The 25,253-nt window shown below is 38.5% G+C and overlaps 30 non-coding genes across 30 annotated transcripts; all 30 read left to right on the top strand.

The window, feature by feature from the left end:
* The first annotated feature begins 288 nt into the window (after positions 1-288).
* TRNAR-UCU (transfer RNA arginine (anticodon UCU)) lies at positions 289-379 on the top strand. Its single transcript is given in 2 exon segments — positions 289-325; positions 344-379. It is a non-coding gene; the product is annotated as a tRNA-Arg (tRNA).
* Positions 380-1,604: 1,225 nt separating this feature from the next.
* On the top strand, positions 1,605-1,677 carry TRNAK-UUU (transfer RNA lysine (anticodon UUU)). The gene has a single exon. It is a non-coding gene; the product is annotated as a tRNA-Lys (tRNA).
* Positions 1,678-2,016: 339 nt separating this feature from the next.
* TRNAR-UCU (transfer RNA arginine (anticodon UCU)) lies at positions 2,017-2,107 on the top strand. Its single transcript is given in 2 exon segments — positions 2,017-2,053; positions 2,072-2,107. It is a non-coding gene; the product is annotated as a tRNA-Arg (tRNA).
* A 1,225-nt stretch (positions 2,108-3,332) lies between these two features.
* Positions 3,333-3,405, top strand: TRNAK-UUU (transfer RNA lysine (anticodon UUU)). The gene has a single exon. It is a non-coding gene; the product is annotated as a tRNA-Lys (tRNA).
* A 339-nt stretch (positions 3,406-3,744) lies between these two features.
* Positions 3,745-3,835, top strand: TRNAR-UCU (transfer RNA arginine (anticodon UCU)). The gene is given in 2 exon segments: positions 3,745-3,781; positions 3,800-3,835. It is a non-coding gene; the product is annotated as a tRNA-Arg (tRNA).
* Positions 3,836-4,130: 295 nt separating this feature from the next.
* TRNAK-UUU (transfer RNA lysine (anticodon UUU)) lies at positions 4,131-4,203 on the top strand. The gene has a single exon. It is a non-coding gene; the product is annotated as a tRNA-Lys (tRNA).
* Positions 4,204-5,060: 857 nt separating this feature from the next.
* On the top strand, positions 5,061-5,133 carry TRNAK-UUU (transfer RNA lysine (anticodon UUU)). Its single transcript has one exon. It is a non-coding gene; the product is annotated as a tRNA-Lys (tRNA).
* A 339-nt stretch (positions 5,134-5,472) lies between these two features.
* Positions 5,473-5,563, top strand: TRNAR-UCU (transfer RNA arginine (anticodon UCU)). The gene is given in 2 exon segments: positions 5,473-5,509; positions 5,528-5,563. It is a non-coding gene; the product is annotated as a tRNA-Arg (tRNA).
* A 1,225-nt stretch (positions 5,564-6,788) lies between these two features.
* TRNAK-UUU (transfer RNA lysine (anticodon UUU)) lies at positions 6,789-6,861 on the top strand. The gene has a single exon. It is a non-coding gene; the product is annotated as a tRNA-Lys (tRNA).
* Positions 6,862-7,200: 339 nt separating this feature from the next.
* Positions 7,201-7,291, top strand: TRNAR-UCU (transfer RNA arginine (anticodon UCU)). The gene is given in 2 exon segments: positions 7,201-7,237; positions 7,256-7,291. It is a non-coding gene; the product is annotated as a tRNA-Arg (tRNA).
* A 1,225-nt stretch (positions 7,292-8,516) lies between these two features.
* TRNAK-UUU (transfer RNA lysine (anticodon UUU)) lies at positions 8,517-8,589 on the top strand. The gene has a single exon. It is a non-coding gene; the product is annotated as a tRNA-Lys (tRNA).
* Positions 8,590-8,928: 339 nt separating this feature from the next.
* Positions 8,929-9,019, top strand: TRNAR-UCU (transfer RNA arginine (anticodon UCU)). The gene is given in 2 exon segments: positions 8,929-8,965; positions 8,984-9,019. It is a non-coding gene; the product is annotated as a tRNA-Arg (tRNA).
* A 1,182-nt stretch (positions 9,020-10,201) lies between these two features.
* Positions 10,202-10,274, top strand: TRNAK-UUU (transfer RNA lysine (anticodon UUU)). Its single transcript has one exon. It is a non-coding gene; the product is annotated as a tRNA-Lys (tRNA).
* Positions 10,275-10,613: 339 nt separating this feature from the next.
* TRNAR-UCU (transfer RNA arginine (anticodon UCU)) lies at positions 10,614-10,704 on the top strand. The gene is given in 2 exon segments: positions 10,614-10,650; positions 10,669-10,704. It is a non-coding gene; the product is annotated as a tRNA-Arg (tRNA).
* A 1,225-nt stretch (positions 10,705-11,929) lies between these two features.
* TRNAK-UUU (transfer RNA lysine (anticodon UUU)) lies at positions 11,930-12,002 on the top strand. The gene has a single exon. It is a non-coding gene; the product is annotated as a tRNA-Lys (tRNA).
* Positions 12,003-12,341: 339 nt separating this feature from the next.
* TRNAR-UCU (transfer RNA arginine (anticodon UCU)) lies at positions 12,342-12,432 on the top strand. The gene is given in 2 exon segments: positions 12,342-12,378; positions 12,397-12,432. It is a non-coding gene; the product is annotated as a tRNA-Arg (tRNA).
* Positions 12,433-13,614: 1,182 nt separating this feature from the next.
* Positions 13,615-13,687, top strand: TRNAK-UUU (transfer RNA lysine (anticodon UUU)). The gene has a single exon. It is a non-coding gene; the product is annotated as a tRNA-Lys (tRNA).
* Positions 13,688-14,026: 339 nt separating this feature from the next.
* On the top strand, positions 14,027-14,117 carry TRNAR-UCU (transfer RNA arginine (anticodon UCU)). The gene is given in 2 exon segments: positions 14,027-14,063; positions 14,082-14,117. It is a non-coding gene; the product is annotated as a tRNA-Arg (tRNA).
* Positions 14,118-15,342: 1,225 nt separating this feature from the next.
* On the top strand, positions 15,343-15,415 carry TRNAK-UUU (transfer RNA lysine (anticodon UUU)). Its single transcript has one exon. It is a non-coding gene; the product is annotated as a tRNA-Lys (tRNA).
* A 339-nt stretch (positions 15,416-15,754) lies between these two features.
* Positions 15,755-15,845, top strand: TRNAR-UCU (transfer RNA arginine (anticodon UCU)). Its single transcript is given in 2 exon segments — positions 15,755-15,791; positions 15,810-15,845. It is a non-coding gene; the product is annotated as a tRNA-Arg (tRNA).
* Positions 15,846-17,027: 1,182 nt separating this feature from the next.
* TRNAK-UUU (transfer RNA lysine (anticodon UUU)) lies at positions 17,028-17,100 on the top strand. Its single transcript has one exon. It is a non-coding gene; the product is annotated as a tRNA-Lys (tRNA).
* A 339-nt stretch (positions 17,101-17,439) lies between these two features.
* TRNAR-UCU (transfer RNA arginine (anticodon UCU)) lies at positions 17,440-17,530 on the top strand. The gene is given in 2 exon segments: positions 17,440-17,476; positions 17,495-17,530. It is a non-coding gene; the product is annotated as a tRNA-Arg (tRNA).
* Positions 17,531-18,712: 1,182 nt separating this feature from the next.
* On the top strand, positions 18,713-18,785 carry TRNAK-UUU (transfer RNA lysine (anticodon UUU)). The gene has a single exon. It is a non-coding gene; the product is annotated as a tRNA-Lys (tRNA).
* Positions 18,786-19,124: 339 nt separating this feature from the next.
* TRNAR-UCU (transfer RNA arginine (anticodon UCU)) lies at positions 19,125-19,215 on the top strand. The gene is given in 2 exon segments: positions 19,125-19,161; positions 19,180-19,215. It is a non-coding gene; the product is annotated as a tRNA-Arg (tRNA).
* Positions 19,216-20,440: 1,225 nt separating this feature from the next.
* Positions 20,441-20,513, top strand: TRNAK-UUU (transfer RNA lysine (anticodon UUU)). Its single transcript has one exon. It is a non-coding gene; the product is annotated as a tRNA-Lys (tRNA).
* A 339-nt stretch (positions 20,514-20,852) lies between these two features.
* TRNAR-UCU (transfer RNA arginine (anticodon UCU)) lies at positions 20,853-20,943 on the top strand. The gene is given in 2 exon segments: positions 20,853-20,889; positions 20,908-20,943. It is a non-coding gene; the product is annotated as a tRNA-Arg (tRNA).
* Positions 20,944-22,125: 1,182 nt separating this feature from the next.
* Positions 22,126-22,198, top strand: TRNAK-UUU (transfer RNA lysine (anticodon UUU)). The gene has a single exon. It is a non-coding gene; the product is annotated as a tRNA-Lys (tRNA).
* Positions 22,199-22,537: 339 nt separating this feature from the next.
* TRNAR-UCU (transfer RNA arginine (anticodon UCU)) lies at positions 22,538-22,628 on the top strand. The gene is given in 2 exon segments: positions 22,538-22,574; positions 22,593-22,628. It is a non-coding gene; the product is annotated as a tRNA-Arg (tRNA).
* A 1,225-nt stretch (positions 22,629-23,853) lies between these two features.
* Positions 23,854-23,926, top strand: TRNAK-UUU (transfer RNA lysine (anticodon UUU)). Its single transcript has one exon. It is a non-coding gene; the product is annotated as a tRNA-Lys (tRNA).
* A 339-nt stretch (positions 23,927-24,265) lies between these two features.
* On the top strand, positions 24,266-24,356 carry TRNAR-UCU (transfer RNA arginine (anticodon UCU)). Its single transcript is given in 2 exon segments — positions 24,266-24,302; positions 24,321-24,356. It is a non-coding gene; the product is annotated as a tRNA-Arg (tRNA).
* Positions 24,357-25,253: the final 897 nt, after the last annotated feature.

The raw sequence follows: 25,253 nt of genomic DNA, 5'->3' as shown, positions 1-25,253 counted from the left end.
CCCTGCATGACGAATAAGATATTCCATTACTAAAATTGCAAAAACGTCTTTCATGGAGTTGTGAAATACACATCTGTCTCACATATTATGTGCCATTTGACTAAACTTAAGTCGTACGTAGATTTACCAATGGTATCATGTAGTCTGAGACGGTGAATATCATTTCACCAATTCAATATTCAAAATAAAGCCATGGTTATAGTATCAAATGAACTTTATAAAGCTGATCAACAGCTAATAGCTCATTATTTCATTTCAGAACATCTCTGCACCTCATTATAGCAGATTGGCTCTGTGGCGCAATGGATAGCGCATTGGACTTCTAGGTGAATGTAAAATAGATATTCAAAGGTTGTGGGGTCGAATCCCACCAGAGTCAGTTTTATCCCTGTTATCCTGTTATCCCAAGTACCAATTCATTATTATATTCTCTGTATTTAGTACTAATACCGGCAACCATCTTAACCCCTTGCGTGCTGATGACAGAACGTTTCCGTCATCAGCTACGGGTGAGCTGTGCTGATGACGAAACCGTTCCGTCATGACTCCGCCCGCGCAAGGCGGAGTCAGCACAGGCGGAAAATACGCCCCGCACGCAAGGGGTTAAAAAACGTAGTGATAGTTGGGACACTTCCTAATGTTGATAATGTCATTTTGTGTATTGCTGCCTCAGAGCCTGGATAGCTCAGTCGGTAGAGCATCAGACTTTTAATCCGAGGGTCCAGGGTTCAAGTCCCTGTTCAGGCAGCTTGGTTAAAAAAAATGTATATCAATTGCATACTCTTTTCAAGATCCAATGAATGGGAATTCCAATTACAGATGGTTCAAAAAAGTCTTGATCGAGTCCTTACATACCCATCTGTGCTCTACTTTCTTTGACAAGGGTTAAGAAGACTTACCCAAAGTGTATCATGTAGTTTGACATGTTGATTATCTTTTATCCAATTCAATGTTCAAAATGTAAGCTAGTGTCCGATTAATTTGATAAAGTTGGTCAACAACTTATAGGTCATCTTTTTATTTGTGAATCTCTGATCACCTTGTTGAATCAGGTCGGATCTCTGGTGCAATGGATTGCGGCTTGGAGTCCTAGGCGAATGGAGCAAAAGCATTCAAACGCTAAGGGTTCGAACACCAACTGGGTCAATTTTATCCCTCCTCTATTTTATAACTAATTGAAACAGTAACCAGCAATCCTGCTTCTCCATCACCAGAAACATTTACCAAAATGGCAGTGAAAGAAATTCTACTTAAACAGAGACTGTTTGCTTTGAAAATGTTTCATAGTCTATGCCCAAGAGGAAATTCCCAATGATACTGCTGAAAATGTAATTTAGGAGTTAGAAATAGTATTTGGCCCTTTATTAATTTCACAGTGTCATTTTAAACACGTGATTTCTATGTCATCCGAAAATGAGATAGTACAAATTTCCGGAGTTTTAATGGATTACGTGTGCTGCTGAAATTTCAAATGCTTAAAATATCAATTCATTATTAAACTCTAGAATATTGATTGCTAATATATGTAATTATATAAATATACAAAGTGTAGGTCAGTGTACGTCCACATTTGTTTAGCTGATTTTAAGGTAGAGTATAGCAGAGCCTGGATAGCTCAGTCGGTAGAGCATCAGACTTTTAATCTGAGGGTCCAGGGTTCAAGTCCCTGTTCAGGCGGTTGTTTCCTTTAAAGAAAAAGTACTCTAATTGTATGCTCTTTTTGTGGACCCCTGCATGACGAATAAGATATTCCATTACTAAAATTGCAAAAACGTCTTTCATGGAGTTGTGAAATACACATCTGTCTCACATATTATGTGCCATTTGACTAAACTTAAGTCGTACGTAGATTTACCAATGGTATCATGTAGTCTGAGACGGTGAATATCATTTCACCAATTCAATATTCAAAATATAGCCATGGTTATAGTATCAAATGAACTTTATAAAGCTGATCAACAGCTAATAGCTCATTATTTCATTTCAGAACATCTCTGCACCTCATTATAGCAGATTGGCTCTGTGGCGCAATGGATAGCGCATTGGACTTCTAGGTGAATGTAAAAAAGATATTCAAAGGTTGTGGGTTCGAATCCCACCAGAGTCAGTTTTATCCCTGTTATCCTGTTATCCCAAGTACCAATTCATTATTATATTCTCTGTATTTAGTACTAATACCGGCAACCATCTTAACCCCTTGCGTGCTGATGACAGAACGTTTCCGTCATCAGCTACGGGTGAGCTGTGCTGATGACGAAACCGTTCCGTCATGACTCCGCCCGCACAAGGCGGAGTCAGCACAGGCGGAAAATACGCCCCGCACGCAAGGGGTTAAAAAACGTAGTGATAGTTGGGACACTTCCTAATGTTGATAATGTCATTTTGTGTATTGCTGCCTCAGAGCCTGGATAGCTCAGTCGGTAGAGCATCAGACTTTTAATCCGAGGGTCCAGGGTTCAAGTCCCTGTTCAGTCAGCTTGGTTAAAAAAAATGTATATCAATTGCATACTCTTTTCAGGATCCAATGAATGGGAATTCCAATTACAGATGGTTCAAAAAAGTCTTGATCGAGTCCTTACATACCCATCTGTGCTCTACTTTCTTTGACAAGGGTTAAGAAGACTTACCCAAACTGTATCATGTAGTTTGACATGTTGATTATCTTTTATCCAATTCAATGTTCAAAATGTAAGCTAGTGTCCGATTAATTTGATAAAGTTGGTCAACAACTTATAGGTCATCTTTTTATTTGTGAATCTCTGATCACCTTGTTGAATCAGTTCGGATCTCTGGTGCAATGGATTGCGGCTTGGAGTCCTAGGCGAATGGAGCAAAAGCATTCAAACGCTAAGGGTGCGAACACCAACTGGGTCAATTTTATCCCTCCTCTATTTTATAACTAATTGAAACAGTAACCAGCAATCCTGCTTCTCCATCACCAGAAACATTTACCAAAATGGCAGTGAAAGAAAGTCTACTTAAACAGAGACTGTTTGCTTTGAAAATGTTGCATAGTCTATGCCCAAGAGGAAATTCCCAATGATACTGCTGAAAATGTAATTTAGGAGTTAGTAATAGTATTTGGCCCTTTATTAATTTCACAGTGTCATTTTAAACACGTGATTTCTATGTCATCCGAAAATGAGATAGTACAAATTTCCGGAGTTATAATGGATTACGTGTGCTGCTGAAATTTCAAATGCTTATAATATCAATTCATTATTAAACTCTAGAATATTGATTGCTAATATATGTAATTATATAAATATACAAAGTGTAGGTCAGTGTACGTCCACATTTGTTTAGCTGATTTTAAGGTAGTGTATAGCAGAGCCTGGATAGCTCAGTCGGTAGAGCATCAGACTTTTAATCTGAGGGTCCAGGGTTCAAGTCCCTGTTCAGGCGGTTATTTCCTTTAAAGAAAAAGTACTCTAATTGTATGCTCTTTTTGTGGACCCCTGCATGACGAATAAGATATTCCATTACTAAAATTGCAAAAACGTCTTTCATGGAGTTGTGAAATACACATCTGTCTCACATATTATGTGCCATTTGACTAAACTTAAGTCGTACGTAGATTTACCAATGGTATCATGTAGTCTGAGACGGTGAATATCATTTCACCAATTCAATATTCAAAATATAGCCATGGTTATAGTATCAAATGAACTTTATAAAGCTGATCAACAGCTAATAGCTCATTATTTCATTTCAGAACATCTCTGCACCTCATTATAGCAGATTGGCTCTGTGGCGCAATGGATAACGCATTGGACTTCTAGGTGAATGTAAAAAAGATATTCAAAGGTTGTGGGTTCGAATCCCACCAGAGTCAGTTTTATCCCTGTTATCCTGTTATCCCAAGTACCAATTCATTATTATATTCTCTGTATTTAGTACTAATACCGGCAACCATCTTAACCCCTTGCGTGCTGATGACAGAACATTTCCGTCATCAGCTACGGGTGAGCTGTGCTGATGACGAAACCGTTCCGTCATGACTCCGCCCGCGCAAGGCGGAGTCAGCACAGGCGGAAAATACGCCCCGCACGCAAGGGGTTAAAAAACGTAGTGATAGTTGGGACACTTCCTAATGTTGATAATGTCATTTTGTGGGGTGCTGCCTCAGAGCCTGGATAGCTCAGTCGGTAGAGCATCAGACTTTTAATCTGAGGGCCCAGGGTTCAAGTCCCTGTTCAGGCGGCTTGGTTAAAGAAAATGTATATCAATTGCATACTCTTTTCAGGATCCAATGAATGGGAATTCCAATTACAGATGGTTCAAAAAAGTCTTGATCGAGTCCTTACATACCCATCTGTGCTCTACTTTCTTTGACAAGGGTTAAGAAGACTTACCCAAACTGTATCATGTAGTTTGACATGTTGATTATCTTTTATCCAATTCAATGTTCAAAATGTAAGCTAGTGTCCGATTAATTTGATGAAGTTGGTCAACAACTTATAGGACATCTTTTTATTTGTGAATCTCTGATCACCTTGTTGAATCAGGTCGGATCTCTGGTGCAATGGATTGCGGCTTGGAGTCCTAGGCGAATGTAGCAAAAGCATTCAAACGCTAAGGGTTCGAACACCAACTGGGTCAATTTTATCCCTCCTCTATTTTATAACTAATTGAAACAGTAACCAGCAATCCTGCTTCTCCATCACCAGAAACATTTACCAAAATGGCAGTGAAAGAAAGTCTACTTAAACAGAGACTGTTTGCTTTGAAAATGTTGCATAGTCTATGCCCAAGAGGAAATTCCCAATGATACTGCTGAAAATGTAATTTAGGAGTTAGTAATAGTATTTGGCCCTTTATTAATTTCACATTGTCATTTTAAACACGTGATTTCTATGTCATCCGAAAATGAGATAGTACAAATTTCCAGAGTTATAATGGATTACGTGTGCTGCTGAAATTTCAAATGCTTAAAATATCAATTCATTATTAAACTCTAGAATATTGATTGCTAATATATGTAATTATATAAATATACAAAGTGTAGGTCAGTGTACGTCCACATTTGTTTAGCTGATTTTAAGGTAGAGTATAGCAGAGCCTGGATAGCTCAGTCGGTAGAGCATCAGACTTTTAATCTGAGGGTCCAGGGTTCAAGTCCCTGTTCAGGCGGTTGTTTCCTTTAAAGAAAAAGTACTCTAATTGTATGCTCTTTTTGTGGACCCCTGCATGACGAATAAGATATTCCATTACTAAAATTGCAAAAACGTCTTTCATGGAGTTGTGAAATACACATCTGTCTCACATATTATGTGCCATTTGACTAAACTTAAGTCGTACGTAGATTTACCAATGGTATCATGTAGTCTGAGACGGTGAATATCATTTCACCAATTCAATATTCAAAATAAAGCCATGGTTATAGTATCAAATGAACTTTATAAAGCTGATCAACAGCTAATAGCTCATTATTTCATTTCAGAACATCTCTGCACCTCATTATAGCAGATTGGCTCTGTGGCGCAATGGATAGCGCGTTGGACTTCTAGGTGAATGTAAAATAGATATTCAAAGGTTGTGGGTTCGAATCCCACCAGAGTCAGTTTTATCCCTGTTATCCTGTTATCCCAAGTACCAACTCATTATTATATTCTCTGTATTTAGTACTAATACCGGCAACCATCTTAACCCCTTGCGTGCTGATGACAGAACGTTTCCGTCATCAGCTACGGGTGAGCTGTGCTGATGACGAAACCGTTCCGTCATGACTCCGCCCGCGCAAGGCGGAGTCAGCACAGGCGGAAAATACGCCCCGCACGCAAGGGGTTAAAAAACGTAGTGATAGTTGGGACACTTCCTAATGTTGATAATGTCATTTTGTGTATTGCTGCCTCAGAGCCTGGATAGCTCAGTCGGTAGAGCATCAGACTTTTAATCCGAGGGTCCAGGGTTCAAGTCCCTGTTCAGGCAGCTTGGTTAAAAAAAATGTATATCAATTGCATACTCTTTTCAGGATCCAATGAATGGGAAGTCCAATTACAGATGGTTCAAAAAAGTCTTGATCGAGTCCTTACATACCCATCTGTGCTCTACTTTCTTTGACAAGGGTTAAGAAGACTTACCCAAACTGTATCATGTAGTTTGACATGTTGATTATCTTTTATCCAATTCAATGTTCAAAATGTAAGCTAGTGTCCGATTAATTTGATAAAGTTGGTCAACAACTTATAGGTCATCTTTTTATTTGTGAATCTCTGATCACCTTGTTGAATCAGGTCGGATCTCTGGTGCAATGGATTGCGGCTTGGAGTCCTAGGCGAATGGAGCAAAAGCATTCAAACGCTAAGGGTTCGAACACCAACTGGGTCAATTTTATCCCTCCTCTATTTTATAACTAATTGAAACAGTAACCAGCAATCCTGCTTCTCCATCACCAGAAACATTTACCAAAATGGCAGTGAAAGAAATTCTACTTAAACAGAGACTGTTTGCTTTGAAAATGTTTCATAGTCTATGCCCAAGAGGAAATTCCCAATGATACTGCTGAAAATGTAATTTAGGAGTTAGAAATAGTATTTGGCCCTTTATTAATTTCACAGTGTCATTTTAAACACGTGATTTCTATGTCATCCGAAAATGAGATAGTACAAATTTCCGGAGTTTTAATGGATTACGTGTGCTGCTGAAATTTCAAATGCTTAAAATATCAATTCATTATTAAACTCTAGAATATTGATTGCTAATATATGTAATTATATAAATATACAAAGTGTAGGTCAGTGTACGTCCACATTTGTTTAGCTGATTTTAAGGTAGAGTATAGCAGAGCCTGGATAGCTCAGTCGGTAGAGCATCAGACTTTTAATCTGAGGGTCCAGGGTTCAAGTCCCTGTTCAGGCGGTTGTTTCCTTTAAAGAAAAAGTACTCTAATTGTATGCTCTTTTTGTGGACCCCTGCATGACGAATAAGATATTCCATTACTAAAATTGCAAAAACGTCTTTCATGGAGTTGTGAAATACACATCTGTCTCACATATTATGTGCCATTTGACTAAACTTAAGTCGTACGTAGATTTACCAATGGTATCATGTAGTCTGAGACGGTGAATATCATTTCACCAATTCAATATTCAAAATATAGCCATGGTTATAGTATCAAATAAACTTTATAAAGCTGATCAACAGCTAATAGCTCATTATTTCATTTCAGAACATCTCTGCACCTCATTATAGCAGATTGGCTCTGTGGCGCAATGGATAGCGCATTGGACTTCTAGGTGAATGTAAAAAAGATATTCAAAGGTTGTGGGTTCGAATCCCACCAGAGTCAGTTTTATCCCTGTTATCCTGTTATCCCAAGTACCAATTCATTATTATATTCTCTGTATTTAGTACTAATACCGGCAACCATCTTAACCCCTTGCGTGCTGATGACAGAACGTTTCCGTCATCAGCTACGGGTGAGCTGTGCTGATGACGAAACCGTTCCGTCATGACTCCGCCCGCACAAGGCGGAGTCAGCACAGGCGGAAAATACGCCCCGCACGCAAGGGGTTAAAAAACGTAGTGATAGTTGGGACACTTCCTAATGTTGATAATGTCATTTTGTGTATTGCTGCCTCAGAGCCTGGATAGCTCAGTCGGTAGAGCATCAGACTTTTAATCCGAGGGTCCAGGGTTCAAGTCCCTGTTCAGTCAGCTTGGTTAAAAAAAATGTATATCAATTGCATACTCTTTTCAGGATCCAATGAATGGGAATTCCAATTACAGATGGTTCAAAAAAGTCTTGATCGAGTCCTTACATACCCATCTGTGCTCTACTTTCTTTGACAAGGGTTAAGAAGACTTACCCAAACTGTATCATGTAGTTTGACATGTTGATTATCTTTTATCCAATTCAATGTTCAAAATGTAAGCTAGTGTCCGATTAATTTGATAAAGTTGGTCAACAACTTATAGGTCATCTTTTTATTTGTGAATCTCTGATCACCTTGTTGAATCAGGTCGGATCTCTGGTGCAATGGATTGCGGCTTGGAGTCCTAGGCGAATGGAGCAAAAGCATTCAAACGCTAAGGGTTCGAACACCAACTGGGTCAATTTTATCCCTCCTCTATTTTATAACTAATTGAAACAGTAACCAGCAATCCTGCTTCTCCATCACCAGAAACATTTACCAAAATGGCAGTGAAAGAAATTCTACTTAAACAGAGACTGTTTGCTTTGAAAATGTTTCATAGTCTATGCCCAAGAGGAAATTCCCAATGATACTGCTGAAAATGTAATTTAGGAGTTAGAAATAGTATTTGGCCCTTTATTAATTTCACAGTGTCATTTTAAACACGTGATTTCTATGTCATCCGAAAATGAGATAGTACAAATTTCCGGAGTTTTAATGGATTACGTGTGCTGCTGAAATTTCAAATGCTTAAAATATCAATTCATTATTAAACTCTAGAATATTGATTGCTAATATATGTAATTATATAAATATACAAAGTGTAGGTCAGTGTACGTCCACATTTGTTTAGCTGATTTTAAGGTAGAGTATAGCAGAGCCTGGATAGCTCAGTCGGTAGAGCATCAGACTTTTAATCTGAGGGTCCAGGGTTCAAGTCCCTGTTCAGGCGGTTGTTTCCTTTAAAGAAAAAGTACTCTAATTGTATGCTCTTTTTGTGGACCCCTGCATGACGAATAAGATATTCCATTACTAAAATTGCAAAAACGTCTTTCATGGAGTTGTGAAATACACATCTGTCTCACATATTATGTGCCATTTGACTAAACTTAAGTCGTACGTAGATTTACCAATGGTATCATGTAGTCTGAGACGGTGAATATCATTTCACCAATTCAATATTCAAAATAAAGCCATGGTTATAGTATCAAATGAACTTTATAAAGCTGATCAACAGCTAATAGCTCATTATTTCATTTCAGAACATCTCTGCACCTCATTATAGCAGATTGGCTCTGTGGCGCAATGGATAGCGCATTGGACTTCTAGGTGAATGTAAAATAGATATTCAAAGGTTGTGGGTTCGAATCCCACCAGAGTCAGTTTTATCCCTGTTATCCTGTTATCCCAAGTACCAACTCATTATTATATTCTCTGTATTTAGTACTAATACCGGCAACCATCTTAACCCCTTGCGTGCTGATGACGAAACCGTTCCGTCATGACTCCGCCCGCACAAGGCGGAGTCAGCACAGGCGGAAAATACGCCCCGCACGCAAGGGGTTAAAAAACGTAGTGATAGTTGGGACACTTCCTAATGTTGATAATGTCATTTTGTGGGGTGCTGCCTCAGAGCCTGGATAGCTCAGTCGGTAGAGAATCAGACTTTTAATCTGAGGGCCCAGGGTTCAAGTCCCTGTTCAGGCGGCTTGGTTAAAGAAAATGTATATCAATTGCATACTCTTTTCAGGATCCAATGAATGGGAATTCCAATTACAGATGGTTCAAAAAAGTCTTGATCGAGTCCTTACATACCCATCTGTGCTCTACTTTCTTTGACAAGGGTTAAGAAGACTTACCCAAACTGTATCATGTAGTTTGACATGTTGATTATCTTTTATCCAATTCAATGTTCAAAATGTAAGCTAGTGTCCGATTAATTTGATAAAGTTGGTCAACAACTTATAGGTCATCTTTTTATTTGTGAATCTCTGATCACCTTGTTGAATCAGGTCGGATCTCTGGTGCAATGGATTGCGGCTTGGAGTCCTAGGCGAATGGAGCAAAAGCATTCAAACGCTAAGGGTTCGAACACCAACTGGGTCAATTTTATCCCTCCTCTATTTTATAACTAATTGAAACAGTAACCAGCAATCCTGCTTCTCCATCACCAGAAACATTTACCAAAATGGCAGTGAAAGAAATTCTACTTAAACAGAGACTGTTTGCTTTGAAAATGTTTCATAGTCTATGCCCAAGAGGAAATTCCCAATGATACTGCTGAAAATGTAATTTAGGAGTTAGAAATAGTATTTGGCCCTTTATTAATTTCACAGTGTCATTTTAAACACGTGATTTCTATGTCATCCGAAAATGAGATAGTACAAATTTCCGGAGTTTTAATGGATTACGTGTGCTGCTGAAATTTCAAATGCTTAAAATATCAATTCATTATTAAACTCTAGAATATTGATTGCTAATATATGTAATTATATAAATATACAAAGTGTAGGTCAGTGTACGTCCACATTTGTTTAGCTGATTTTAAGGTAGAGTATAGCAGAGCCTGGATAGCTCAGTCGGTAGAGCATCAGACTTTTAATCTGAGGGTCCAGGGTTCAAGTCCCTGTTCAGGCGGTTGTTTCCTTTAAAGAAAAAGTACTCTAATTGTATGCTCTTTTTGTGGACCCCTGCATGACGAATAAGATATTCCATTACTAAAATTGCAAAAACGTCTTTCATGGAGTTGTGAAATACACATCTGTCTCACATATTATGTGCCATTTGACTAAACTTAAGTCGTACGTAGATTTACCAATGGTATCATGTAGTCTGAGACGGTGAATATCATTTCACCAATTCAATATTCAAAATAAAGCCATGGTTATAGTATCAAATGAACTTTATAAAGCTGATCAACAGCTAATAGCTCATTATTTCATTTCAGAACATCTCTGCACCTCATTATAGCAGATTGGCTCTGTGGCGCAATGGATAGCGCATTGGACTTCTAGGTGAATGTAAAATAGATATTCAAAGGTTGTGGGTTCGAATCCCACCAGAGTCAGTTTTATCCCTGTTATCCTGTTATCCCAAGTACCAATTCATTATTATATTCTCTGTATTTAGTACTAATACCGGCAACCATCTTAACCCCTTGCGTGCTGATGACAGAACGTTTCCGTCATCAGCTACGGGTGAGCTGTGCTGATGACGAAACCGTTCCGTCATGACTCCGCCCGCGCAAGGCGGAGTCAGCACAGGCGGAAAATACGCCCCGCACGCAAGGGGTTAAAAAACGTAGTGATAGTTGGGACACTTCCTAATGTTGATAATGTCATTTTGTGTATTGCTGCCTCAGAGCCTGGATAGCTCAGTCGGTAGAGCATCAGACTTTTAATCCGAGGGTCCAGGGTTCAAGTCCCTGTTCAGGCAGCTTGGTTAAAAAAAATGTATATCAATTGCATACTCTTTTCAGGATCCAATGAATGGGAATTCCAATTACAGATGGTTCAAAAAAGTCTTGATCGAGTCCTTACATACCCATCTGTGCTCTACTTTCTTTGACAAGGGTTAAGAAGACTTACCCAAACTGTATCATGTAGTTTGACATGTTGATTATCTTTTATCCAATTCAATGTTCAAAATGTAAGCTAGTGTCCGATTAATTTGATAAAGTTGGTCAACAACTTATAGGTCATCTTTTTATTTGTGAATCTCTGATCACCTTGTTGAATCAGGTCGGATCTCTGGTGCAATGGATTGCGGCTTGGAGTCCTAGGCGAATGGAGCAAAAGCATTCAAACGCTAAGGGTTCGAACACCAACTGGGTCAATTTTATCCCTCCTCTATTTTATAACTAATTGAAACAGTAACCAGCAATCCTGCTTCTCCATCACCAGAAACATTTACCAAAATGGCAGTGAAAGAAATTCTACTTAAACAGAGACTGTTTGCTTTGAAAATGTTTCATAGTCTATGCCCAAGAGGAAATTCCCAATGATACTGCTGAAAATGTAATTTAGGAGTTAGAAATAGTATTTGGCCCTTTATTAATTTCACAGTGTCATTTTAAACACGTGATTTCTATGTCATCCGAAAATGAGATAGTACAAATTTCCGGAGTTTTAATGGATTACGTGTGCTGCTGAAATTTCAAATGCTTAAAATATCAATTCATTATTAAACTCTAGAATATTGATTGCTAATATATGTAATTATATAAATATACAAAGTGTAGGTCAGTGTACGTCCACATTTGTTTAGCTGATTTTAAGGTAGAGTATAGCAGAGCCTGGATAGCTCAGTCGGTAGAGCATCAGACTTTTAATCTGAGGGTCCAGGGTTCAAGTCCCTGTTCAGGCGGTTGTTTCCTTTAAAGAAAAAGTACTCTAATTGTATGCTCTTTTTGTGGACCCCTGCATGACGAATAAGATATTCCATTACTAAAATTGCAAAAACGTCTTTCATGGAGTTGTGAAATACACATCTGTCTCACATATTATGTGCCATTTGACTAAACTTAAGTCGTACGTAGATTTACCAATGGTATCATGTAGTCTGAGACGGTGAATATCATTTCACCAATTCAATATTCAAAATAAAGCCATGGTTATAGTATCAAATGAACTTTATAAAGCTGATCAACAGCTAATAGCTCATTATTTCATTTCAGAACATCTCTGCACCTCATTATAGCAGATTGGCTCTGTGGCGCAATGGATAGCGCATTGGACTTCTAGGTGAATGTAAAATAGATATTCAAAGGTTGTGGGTTCGAATCCCACCAGAGTCAGTTTTATCCCTGTTATCCTGTTATCCCAAGTACCAACTCATTATTATATTCTCTGTATTTAGTACTAATACCGGCAACCATCTTAACCCCTTGCGTGCTGATGACGAAACCGTTCCGTCATGACTCCGCCCGCACAAGGCGGAGTCAGCACAGGCGGAAAATACGCCCCGCACGCAAGGGGTTAAAAAACGTAGTGATAGTTGGGACACTTCCTAATGTTGATAATGTCATTTTGTGGGGTGCTGCCTCAGAGCCTGGATAGCTCAGTCGGTAGAGAATCAGACTTTTAATCTGAGGGCCCAGGGTTCAAGTCCCTGTTCAGGCGGCTTGGTTAAAGAAAATGTATATCAATTGCATACTCTTTTCAGGATCCAATGAATGGGAATTCCAATTACAGATGGTTCAAAAAAGTCTTGATCGAGTCCTTACATACCCATCTGTGCTCTACTTTCTTTGACAAGGGTTAAGAAGACTTACCCAAACTGTATCATGTAGTTTGACATGTTGATTATCTTTTATCCAATTCAATGTTCAAAATGTAAGCTAGTGTCCGATTAATTTGATAAAGTTGGTCAACAACTTATAGGTCATCTTTTTATTTGTGAATCTCTGATCACCTTGTTGAATCAGGTCGGATCTCTGGTGCAATGGATTGCGGCTTGGAGTCCTAGGCGAATGGAGCAAAAGCATTCAAACGCTAAGGGTTCGAACACCAACTGGGTCAATTTTATCCCTCCTCTATTTTATAACTAATTGAAACAGTAACCAGCAATCCTGCTTCTCCATCACCAGAAACATTTACCAAAATGGCAGTGAAAGAAATTCTACTTAAACAGAGACTGTTTGCTTTGAAAATGTTTCATAGTCTATGCCCAAGAGGAAATTCCCAATGATACTGCTGAAAATGTAATTTAGGAGTTAGAAATAGTATTTGGCCCTTTATTAATTTCACAGTGTCATTTTAAACACGTGATTTCTATGTCATCCGAAAATGAGATAGTACAAATTTCCGGAGTTTTAATGGATTACGTGTGCTGCTGAAATTTCAAATGCTTAAAATATCAATTCATTATTAAACTCTAGAATATTGATTGCTAATATATGTAATTATATAAATATACAAAGTGTAGGTCAGTGTACGTCCACATTTGTTTAGCTGATTTTAAGGTAGAGTATAGCAGAGCCTGGATAGCTCAGTCGGTAGAGCATCAGACTTTTAATCTGAGGGTCCAGGGTTCAAGTCCCTGTTCAGGCGGTTGTTTCCTTTAAAGAAAAAGTACTCTAATTGTATGCTCTTTTTGTGGACCCCTGCATGACGAATAAGATATTCCATTACTAAAATTGCAAAAACGTCTTTCATGGAGTTGTGAAATACACATCTGTCTCACATATTATGTGCCATTTGACTAAACTTAAGTCGTACGTAGATTTACCAATGGTATCATGTAGTCTGAGACGGTGAATATCATTTCACCAATTCAATATTCAAAATAAAGCCATGGTTATAGTATCAAATGAACTTTATAAAGCTGATCAACAGCTAATAGCTCATTATTTCATTTCAGAACATCTCTGCACCTCATTATAGCAGATTGGCTCTGTGGCGCAATGGATAGCGCATTGGACTTCTAGGTGAATGTAAAATAGATATTCAAAGGTTGTGGGTTCGAATCCCACCAGAGTCAGTTTTATCCCTGTTATCCTGTTATCCCAAGTACCAATTCATTATTATATTCTCTGTATTTAGTACTAATACCGGCAACCATCTTAACCCCTTGCGTGCTGATGACAGAACGTTTCCGTCATCAGCTACGGGTGAGCTGTGCTGATGACGAAACCGTTCCGTCATGACTCCGCCCGCGCAAGGCGGAGTCAGCACAGGCGGAAAATACGCCCCGCACGCAAGGGGTTAAAAAACGTAGTGATAGTTGGGACACTTCCTAATGTTGATAATGTCATTTTGTGTATTGCTGCCTCAGAGCCTGGATAGCTCAGTCGGTAGAGCATCAGACTTTTAATCCGAGGGTCCAGGGTTCAAGTCCCTGTTCAGGCAGCTTGGTTAAAAAAAATGTATATCAATTGCATACTCTTTTCAGGATCCAATGAATGGGAATTCCAATTACAGATGGTTCAAAAAAGTCTTGATCGAGTCCTTACATACCCATCTGTGCTCTACTTTCTTTGACAAGGGTTAAGAAGACTTACCCAAACTGTATCATGTAGTTTGACATGTTGATTATCTTTTATCCAATTCAATGTTCAAAATGTAAGCTAGTGTCCGATTAATTTGATAAAGTTGGTCAACAACTTATAGGTCATCTTTTTATTTGTGAATCTCTGATCACCTTGTTGAATCAGGTCGGATCTCTGGTGCAATGGATTGCGGCTTGGAGTCCTAGGCGAATGGAGCAAAAGCATTCAAACGCTAAGGGTTCGAACACCAACTGGGTCAATTTTATCCCTCCTCTATTTTATAACTAATTGAAACAGTAACCAGCAATCCTGCTTCTCCATCACCAGAAACATTTACCAAAATGGCAGTGAAAGAAATTCTACTTAAACAGAGACTGTTTGCTTTGAAAATGTTTCATAGTCTATGCCCAAGAGGAAATTCCCAATGATACTGCTGAAAATGTAATTTAGGAGTTAGAAATAGTATTTGGCCCTTTATTAATTTCACAGTGTCATTTTAAACACGTGATTTCTATGTCATCCGAAAATGAGATAGTACAAATTTCCGGAGTTTTAATGGATTACGTGTGCTGCTGAAATTTCAAATGCTTAAAATATCAATTCATTATTAAACTCTAGAATATTGATTGCTAATATATGTAATTATATAAATATACAAAGTGTAGGTCAGTGTACGTCCACATTTGTTTAGCTGATTTTAAGGTAGAGTATAGCAGAGCCTGGATAGCTCAGTCGGTAGAGCATCAGACTTTTAATCTGAGGGTCCAGGGTTCAAGTCCCTGTTCAGGCGGTTGTTTCCTTTAAAGAAAAAGTACTCTAATTGTATGCTCTTTTTGTGGACCCCTGCATGACGAATAAGATATTCCATTACTAAAATTGCAAAAACGTCTTTCATGGAGTTGTGAAATACACATCTGTCTCACATATTATGTGCCATTTGACTAAACTTAAGTCGTACGTAGATTTACCAATGGTATCATGTAGTCTGAGACGGTGAATATCATTTCACCAATTCAATATTCAAAATAAAGCCATGGTTATAGTATCAAATGAACTTTATAAAGCTGATCAACAGCTAATAGCTCATTATTTCATTTCAGAACATCTCTGCACCTCATTATAGCAGATTGGCTCTGTGGCGCAATGGATAGCGCATTGGACTTCTAGGTGAATGTAAAATAGATATTCAAAGGTTGTGGGTTCGAATCCCACCAGAGTCAGTTTTATCCCTGTTATCCTGTTATCCCAAGTACCAACTCATTATTATATTCTCTGTATTTAGTACTAATACCGGCAACCATCTTAACCCCTTGCGTGCTGATGACGAAACCGTTCCGTCATGACTCCGCCCGCACAAGGCGGAGTCAGCACAGGCGGAAAATACGCCCCGCACGCAAGGGGTTAAAAAACGTAGTGATAGTTGGGACACTTCCTAATGTTGATAATGTCATTTTGTGGGGTGCTGCCTCAGAGCCTGGATAGCTCAGTCGGTAGAGAATCAGACTTTTAATCTGAGGGCCCAGGGTTCAAGTCCCTGTTCAGGCGGCTTGGTTAAAGAAAATGTATATCAATTGCATACTCTTTTCAGGATCCAATGAATGGGAATTCCAATTACAGATGGTTCAAAAAAGTCTTGATCGAGTCCTTACATACCCATCTGTGCTCTACTTTCTTTGACAAGGGTTAAGAAGACTTACCCAAACTGTATCATGTAGTTTGACATGTTGATTATCTTTTATCCAATTCAATGTTCAAAATGTAAGCTAGTGTCCGATTAATTTGATAAAGTTGGTCAACAACTTATAGGTCATCTTTTTATTTGTGAATCTCTGATCACCTTGTTGAATCAGGTCGGATCTCTGGTGCAATGGATTGCGGCTTGGAGTCCTAGGCGAATGGAGCAAAAGCATTCAAACGCTAAGGGTTCGAACACCAACTGGGTCAATTTTATCCCTCCTCTATTTTATAACTAATTGAAACAGTAACCAGCAATCCTGCTTCTCCATCACCAGAAACATTTACCAAAATGGCAGTGAAAGAAATTCTACTTAAACAGAGACTGTTTGCTTTGAAAATGTTTCATAGTCTATGCCCAAGAGGAAATTCCCAATGATACTGCTGAAAATGTAATTTAGGAGTTAGAAATAGTATTTGGCCCTTTATTAATTTCACAGTGTCATTTTAAACACGTGATTTCTATGTCATCCGAAAATGAGATAGTACAAATTTCCGGAGTTTTAATGGATTACGTGTGCTGCTGAAATTTCAAATGCTTAAAATATCAATTCATTATTAAACTCTAGAATATTGATTGCTAATATATGTAATTATATAAATATACAAAGTGTAGGTCAGTGTACGTCCACATTTGTTTAGCTGATTTTAAGGTAGAGTATAGCAGAGCCTGGATAGCTCAGTCGGTAGAGCATCAGACTTTTAATCTGAGGGTCCAGGGTTCAAGTCCCTGTTCAGGCGGTTGTTTCCTTTAAAGAAAAAGTACTCTAATTGTATGCTCTTTTTGTGGACCCCTGCATGACGAATAAGATATTCCATTACTAAAATTGCAAAAACGTCTTTCATGGAGTTGTGAAATACACATCTGTCTCACATATTATGTGCCATTTGACTAAACTTAAGTCGTACGTAGATTTACCAATGGTATCATGTAGTCTGAGACGGTGAATATCATTTCACCAATTCAATATTCAAAATAAAGCCATGGTTATAGTATCAAATGAACTTTATAAAGCTGATCAACAGCTAATAGCTCATTATTTCATTTCAGAACATCTCTGCACCTCATTATAGCAGATTGGCTCTGTGGCGCAATGGATAGCGCATTGGACTTCTAGGTGAATGTAAAATAGATATTCAAAGGTTGTGGGTTCGAATCCCACCAGAGTCAGTTTTATCCCTGTTATCCTGTTATCCCAAGTACCAACTCATTATTATATTCTCTGTATTTAGTACTAATACCGGCAACCATCTTAACCCCTTGCGTGCTGATGACGAAACCGTTCCGTCATGACTCCGCCCGCACAAGGCGGAGTCAGCACAGGCGGAAAATACGCCCCGCACGCAAGGGGTTAAAAAACGTAGTGATAGTTGGGACACTTCCTAATGTTGATAATGTCATTTTGTGGGGTGCTGCCTCAGAGCCTGGATAGCTCAGTCGGTAGAGAATCAGACTTTTAATCTGAGGGCCCAGGGTTCAAGTCCCTGTTCAGGCGGCTTGGTTAAAGAAAATGTATATCAATTGCATACTCTTTTCAGGATCCAATGAATGGGAATTCCAATTACAGATGGTTCAAAAAAGTCTTGATCGAGTCCTTACATACCCATCTGTGCTCTACTTTCTTTGACAAGGGTTAAGAAGACTTACCCAAACTGTATCATGTAGTTTGACATGTTGATTATCTTTTATCCAATTCAATGTTCAAAATGTAAGCTAGTGTCCGATTAATTTGATAAAGTTGGTCAACAACTTATAGGTCATCTTTTTATTTGTGAATCTCTGATCACCTTGTTGAATCAGGTCGGATCTCTGGTGCAATGGATTGCGGCTTGGAGTCCTAGGCGAATGGAGCAAAAGCATTCAAACGCTAAGGGTTCGAACACCAACTGGGTCAATTTTATCCCTCCTCTATTTTATAACTAATTGAAACAGTAACCAGCAATCCTGCTTCTCCATCACCAGAAACATTTACCAAAATGGCAGTGAAAGAAATTCTACTTAAACAGAGACTGTTTGCTTTGAAAATGTTTCATAGTCTATGCCCAAGAGGAAATTCCCAATGATACTGCTGAAAATGTAATTTAGGAGTTAGAAATAGTATTTGGCCCTTTATTAATTTCACAGTGTCATTTTAAACACGTGATTTCTATGTCATCCGAAAATGAGATAGTACAAATTTCCGGAGTTTTAATGGATTACGTGTGCTGCTGAAATTTCAAATGCTTAAAATATCAATTCATTATTAAACTCTAGAATATTGATTGCTAATATATGTAATTATATAAATATACAAAGTGTAGGTCAGTGTACGTCCACATTTGTTTAGCTGATTTTAAGGTAGAGTATAGCAGAGCCTGGATAGCTCAGTCGGTAGAGCATCAGACTTTTAATCTGAGGGTCCAGGGTTCAAGTCCCTGTTCAGGCGGTTGTTTCCTTTAAAGAAAAAGTACTCTAATTGTATGCTCTTTTTGTGGACCCCTGCATGACGAATAAGATATTCCATTACTAAAATTGCAAAAACGTCTTTCATGGAGTTGTGAAATACACATCTGTCTCACATATTATGTGCCATTTGACTAAACTTAAGTCGTACGTAGATTTACCAATGGTATCATGTAGTCTGAGACGGTGAATATCATTTCACCAATTCAATATTCAAAATAAAGCCATGGTTATAGTATCAAATGAACTTTATAAAGCTGATCAACAGCTAATAGCTCATTATTTCATTTCAGAACATCTCTGCACCTCATTATAGCAGATTGGCTCTGTGGCGCAATGGATAGCGCATTGGACTTCTAGGTGAATGTAAAATAGATATTCAAAGGTTGTGGGGTCGAATCCCACCAGAGTCAGTTTTATCCCTGTTATCCTGTTATCCCAAGTACCAATTCATTATTATATTCTCTGTATTTAGTACTAATACCGGCAACCATCTTAACCCCTTGCGTGCTGATGACAGAACGTTTCCGTCATCAGCTACGGGTGAGCTGTGCTGATGACGAAACCGTTCCGTCATGACTCCGCCCGCGCAAGGCGGAGTCAGCACAGGCGGAAAATACGCCCCGCACGCAAGGGGTTAAAAAACGTAGTGATAGTTGGGACACTTCCTAATGTTGATAATGTCATTTTGTGTATTGCTGCCTCAGAGCCTGGATAGCTCAGTCGGTAGAGCATCAGACTTTTAATCCGAGGGTCCAGGGTTCAAGTCCCTGTTCAGGCAGCTTGGTTAAAAAAAATGTATATCAATTGCATACTCTTTTCAGGATCCAATGAATGGGAATTCCAATTACAGATGGTTCAAAAAAGTCTTGATCGAGTCCTTACATACCCATCTGTGCTCTACTTTCTTTGACAAGGGTTAAGAAGACTTACCCAAACTGTATCATGTAGTTTGACATGTTGATTATCTTTTATCCAATTCAATGTTCAAAATGTAAGCTAGTGTCCGATTAATTTGATAAAGTTGGTCAACAACTTATAGGTCATCTTTTTATTTGTGAATCTCTGATCACCTTGTTGAATCAGGTCGGATCTCTGGTGCAATGGATTGCGGCTTGGAGTCCTAGGCGAATGGAGCAAAAGCATTCAAACGCTAAGGGTTCGAACACCAACTGGGTCAATTTTATCCCTCCTCTATTTTATAACTAATTGAAACAGTAACCAGCAATCCTGCTTCTCCATCACCAGAAACATTTACCAAAATGGCAGTGAAAGAAATTCTACTTAAACAGAGACTGTTTGCTTTGAAAATGTTTCATAGTCTATGCCCAAGAGGAAATTCCCAATGATACTGCTGAAAATGTAATTTAGGAGTTAGAAATAGTATTTGGCCCTTTATTAATTTCACAGTGTCATTTTAAACACGTGATTTCTATGTCATCCGAAAATGAGATAGTACAAATTTCCGGAGTTTTAATGGATTACGTGTGCTGCTGAAATTTCAAATGCTTAAAATATCAATTCATTATTAAACTCTAGAATATTGATTGCTAATATATGTAATTATATAAATATACAAAGTGTAGGTCAGTGTACGTCCACATTTGTTTAGCTGATTTTAAGGTAGAGTATAGCAGAGCCTGGATAGCTCAGTCGGTAGAGCATCAGACTTTTAATCTGAGGGTCCAGGGTTCAAGTCCCTGTTCAGGCGGTTGTTTCCTTTAAAGAAAAAGTACTCTAATTGTATGCTCTTTTTGTGGACCCCTGCATGACGAATAAGATATTCCATTACTAAAATTGCAAAAACGTCTTTCATGGAGTTGTGAAATACACATCTGTCTCACATATTATGTGCCATTTGACTAAACTTAAGTCGTACGTAGATTTACCAATGGTATCATGTAGTCTGAGACGGTGAATATCATTTCACCAATTCAATATTCAAAATAAAGCCATGGTTATAGTATCAAATGAACTTTATAAAGCTGATCAACAGCTAATAGCTCATTATTTCATTTCAGAACATCTCTGCACCTCATTATAGCAGATTGGCTCTGTGGCGCAATGGATAGCGCATTGGACTTCTAGGTGAATGTAAAATAGATATTCAAAGGTTGTGGGTTCGAATCCCACCAGAGTCAGTTTTATCCCTGTTATCCTGTTATCCCAAGTACCAACTCATTATTATATTCTCTGTATTTAGTACTAATACCGGCAACCATCTTAACCCCTTGCGTGCTGATGACGAAACCGTTCCGTCATGACTCCGCCCGCACAAGGCGGAGTCAGCACAGGCGGAAAATACGCCCCGCACGCAAGGGGTTAAAAAACGTAGTGATAGTTGGGACACTTCCTAATGTTGATAATGTCATTTTGTGGGGTGCTGCCTCAGAGCCTGGATAGCTCAGTCGGTAGAGAATCAGACTTTTAATCTGAGGGCCCAGGGTTCAAGTCCCTGTTCAGGCGGCTTGGTTAAAGAAAATGTATATCAATTGCATACTCTTTTCAGGATCCAATGAATGGGAATTCCAATTACAGATGGTTCAAAAAAGTCTTGATCGAGTCCTTACATACCCATCTGTGCTCTACTTTCTTTGACAAGGGTTAAGAAGACTTACCCAAACTGTATCATGTAGTTTGACATGTTGATTATCTTTTATCCAATTCAATGTTCAAAATGTAAGCTAGTGTCCGATTAATTTGATAAAGTTGGTCAACAACTTATAGGTCATCTTTTTATTTGTGAATCTCTGATCACCTTGTTGAATCAGGTCGGATCTCTGGTGCAATGGATTGCGGCTTGGAGTCCTAGGCGAATGGAGCAAAAGCATTCAAACGCTAAGGGTTCGAACACCAACTGGGTCAATTTTATCCCTCCTCTATTTTATAACTAATTGAAACAGTAACCAGCAATCCTGCTTCTCCATCACCAGAAACATTTACCAAAATGGCAGTGAAAGAAATTCTACTTAAACAGAGACTGTTTGCTTTGAAAATGTTTCATAGTCTATGCCCAAGAGGAAATTCCCAATGATACTGCTGAAAATGTAATTTAGGAGTTAGAAATAGTATTTGGCCCTTTATTAATTTCACAGTGTCATTTTAAACACGTGATTTCTATGTCATCCGAAAATGAGATAGTACAAATTTCCGGAGTTTTAATGGATTACGTGTGCTGCTGAAATTTCAAATGCTTAAAATATCAATTCATTATTAAACTCTAGAATATTGATTGCTAATATATGTAATTATATAAATATACAAAGTGTAGGTCAGTGTACGTCCACATTTGTTTAGCTGATTTTAAGGTAGAGTATAGCAGAGCCTGGATAGCTCAGTCGGTAGAGCATCAGACTTTTAATCTGAGGGTCCAGGGTTCAAGTCCCTGTTCAGGCGGTTGTTTCCTTTAAAGAAAAAGTACTCTAATTGTATGCTCTTTTTGTGGACCCCTGCATGACGAATAAGATATTCCATTACTAAAATTGCAAAAACGTCTTTCATGGAGTTGTGAAATACACATCTGTCTCACATATTATGTGCCATTTGACTAAACTTAAGTCGTACGTAGATTTACCAATGGTATCATGTAGTCTGAGACGGTGAATATCATTTCACCAATTCAATATTCAAAATAAAGCCATGGTTATAGTATCAAATGAACTTTATAAAGCTGATCAACAGCTAATAGCTCATTATTTCATTTCAGAACATCTCTGCACCTCATTATAGCAGATTGGCTCTGTGGCGCAATGGATAGCGCATTGGACTTCTAGGTGAATGTAAAATAGATATTCAAAGGTTGTGGGTTCGAATCCCACCAGAGTCAGTTTTATCCCTGTTATCCTGTTATCCCAAGTACCAATTCATTATTATATTCTCTGTATTTAGTACTAATACCGGCAACCATCTTAACCCCTTGCGTGCTGATGACAGAACGTTTCCGTCATCAGCTACGGGTGAGCTGTGCTGATGACGAAACCGTTCCGTCATGACTCCGCCCGCGCAAGGCGGAGTCAGCACAGGCGGAAAATACGCCCCGCACGCAAGGGGTTAAAAAACGTAGTGATAGTTGGGACACTTCCTAATGTTGATAATGTCATTTTGTGTATTGCTGCCTCAGAGCCTGGATAGCTCAGTCGGTAGAGCATCAGACTTTTAATCCGAGGGTCCAGGGTTCAAGTCCCTGTTCAGGCAGCTTGGTTAAAAAAAATGTATATCAATTGCATACTCTTTTCAGGATCCAATGAATGGGAATTCCAATTACAGATGGTTCAAAAAAGTCTTGATCGAGTCCTTACATACCCATCTGTGCTCTACTTTCTTTGACAAGGGTTAAGAAGACTTACCCAAACTGTATCATGTAGTTTGACATGTTGATTATCTTTTATCCAATTCAATGTTCAAAATGTAAGCTAGTGTCCGATTAATTTGATAAAGTTGGTCAACAACTTATAGGTCATCTTTTTATTTGTGAATCTCTGATCACCTTGTTGAATCAGGTCGGATCTCTGGTGCAATGGATTGCGGCTTGGAGTCCTAGGCGAATGGAGCAAAAGCATTCAAACGCTAAGGGTTCGAACACCAACTGGGTCAATTTTATCCCTCCTCTATTTTATAACTAATTGAAACAGTAACCAGCAATCCTGCTTCTCCATCACCAGAAACATTTACCAAAATGGCAGTGAAAGAAATTCTACTTAAACAGAGACTGTTTGCTTTGAAAATGTTTCATAGTCTATGCCCAAGAGGAAATTCCCAATGATACTGCTGAAAATGTAATTTAGGAGTTAGAAATAGTATTTGGCCCTTTATTAATTTCACAGTGTCATTTTAAACACGTGATTTCTATGTCATCCGAAAATGAGATAGTACAAATTTCCGGAGTTTTAATGGATTACGTGTGCTGCTGAAATTTCAAATGCTTAAAATATCAATTCATTATTAAACTCTAGAATATTGATTGCTAATATATGTAATTATATAAATATACAAAGTGTAGGTCAGTGTACGTCCACATTTGTTTAGCTGATTTTAAGGTAGAGTATAGCAGAGCCTGGATAGCTCAGTCGGTAGAGCATCAGACTTTTAATCTGAGGGTCCAGGGTTCAAGTCCCTGTTCAGGCGGTTGTTTCCTTTAAAGAAAAAGTACTCTAATTGTATGCTCTTTTTGTGGACCCCTGCATGACGAATAAGATATTCCATTACTAAAATTGCAAAAACGTCTTTCATGGAGTTGTGAAATACACATCTGTCTCACATATTATGTGCCATTTGACTAAACTTAAGTCGTACGTAGATTTACCAATGGTATCATGTAGTCTGAGACGGTGAATATCATTTCACCAATTCAATATTCAAAATAAAGCCATGGTTATAGTATCAAATGAACTTTATAAAGCTGATCAACAGCTAATAGCTCATTATTTCATTTCAGAACATCTCTGCACCTCATTATAGCAGATTGGCTCTGTGGCGCAATGGATAGCGCATTGGACTTCTAGGTGAATGTAAAATAGATATTCAAAGGTTGTGGGGTCGAATCCCACCAGAGTCAGTTTTATCCCTGTTATCCTGTTATCCCAAGTACCAATTCATTATTATATTCTCTGTATTTAGTACTAATACCGGCAACCATCTTAACCCCTTGCGTGCTGATGACAGAACGTTTCCGTCATCAGCTACGGGTGAGCTGTGCTGATGACGAAACCGTTCCGTCATGACTCCGCCCGCGCAAGGCGGAGTCAGCACAGGCGGAAAATACGCCCCGCACGCAAGGGGTTAAAAAACGTAGTGATAGTTGGGACACTTCCTAATGTTGATAATGTCATTTTGTGTATTGCTGCCTCAGAGCCTGGATAGCTCAGTCGGTAGAGCATCAGACTTTTAATCCGAGGGTCCAGGGTTCAAGTCCCTGTTCAGGCAGCTTGGTTAAAAAAAATGTATATCAATTGCATACTCTTTTCAGGATCCAATGAATGGGAATTCCAATTACAGATGGTTCAAAAAAGTCTTGATCGAGTCCTTACATACCCATCTGTGCTCTACTTTCTTTGACAAGGGTTAAGAAGACTTACCCAAACTGTATCATGTAGTTTGACATGTTGATTATCTTTTATCCAATTCAATGTTCAAAATGTAAGCTAGTGTCCGATTAATTTGATAAAGTTGGTCAACAACTTATAGGTCATCTTTTTATTTGTGAATCTCTGATCACCTTGTTGAATCAGGTCGGATCTCTGGTGCAATGGATTGCGGCTTGGAGTCCTAGGCGAATGGAGCAAAAGCATTCAAACGCTAAGGGTTCGAACACCAACTGGGTCAATTTTATCCCTCCTCTATTTTATAACTAATTGAAACAGTAACCAGCAATCCTGCTTCTCCATCACCAGAAACATTTACCAAAATGGCAGTGAAAGAAATTCTACTTAAACAGAGACTGTTTGCTTTGAAA

Source organism: Lissotriton vulgaris, unplaced genomic scaffold (assembly GCF_964263255.1).
Source record: "Lissotriton vulgaris unplaced genomic scaffold, aLisVul1.2 SCAFFOLD_1527, whole genome shotgun sequence".
In the NCBI taxonomy this organism is placed as follows: domain Eukaryota; kingdom Metazoa; phylum Chordata; class Amphibia; order Caudata; family Salamandridae; genus Lissotriton; species Lissotriton vulgaris.
Note: the sequence above shows the minus strand (reverse complement) of the source record. Positions and strands in the feature narration are given on the sequence as shown.